The sequence below is a fragment of the Egretta garzetta genome, unplaced genomic scaffold, assembly GCF_000687185.1.
Source record: "Egretta garzetta isolate BGI_Z169 unplaced genomic scaffold, ASM68718v1 scaffold100, whole genome shotgun sequence".
Classification (NCBI taxonomy): Eukaryota; Metazoa; Chordata; class Aves; order Pelecaniformes; family Ardeidae; genus Egretta; species Egretta garzetta.
The window spans coordinates 1,690,571-1,691,025 of NW_009258265.1; the positions used below are offsets into that span (position 1 = coordinate 1,690,571).

Sequence of the window (455 nt, forward strand, 5' to 3'; positions counted from 1 at the left end):
CCTGCCCCCACCCACCCCCACGCAGGCAGGAGCTGCTGGAGGGGAAGGTGGCCCCAGGTCCCTCAGGCCGGGAGCTAGTGGCCTGTCAGCATGGCCTGGGGGCTCTGCCCCCATCAAACACTTTCCGCGGTCTTGGGAGCTGCCCCACTCATGTGGCCATGGGGACAGAGGGGCCACAGGCAATGCCCCCACCAAAGGGTCCCCAGCTGGGGATGTCCCCAGGGCTGGTCAGAGCCCCTACCCCCCCTCGTCCTGCAGCAAGCTGTAGGGCCTGGGGAGAGAGCCATAGGGTGCTGGGAGGGGACAGGGACATCTGGGGGCAGAGGGTGGCTGCAGGACACAAAAGGCACAGACCCCCCCGGGCAGCTCCAAGCACCCCCCTGGCCCAGCAGCACCCCTCCAGATTGCCCTGGGTTCGCCCAGCACCCCACTGCCTGCACCAGCCAGCCCCACGC

The 455-nt window shown here is 69.2% G+C and overlaps 1 protein-coding gene across 3 annotated transcripts in view; it reads right to left on the reverse strand.

The window, feature by feature from the left end:
* Window positions 1-455, reverse strand: part of RAMP2 (receptor activity modifying protein 2) — a 6,001-nt gene that overhangs the window by 609 nt on the left and 4,937 nt on the right. The gene's annotated exons all lie outside the window — the stretch shown is intronic.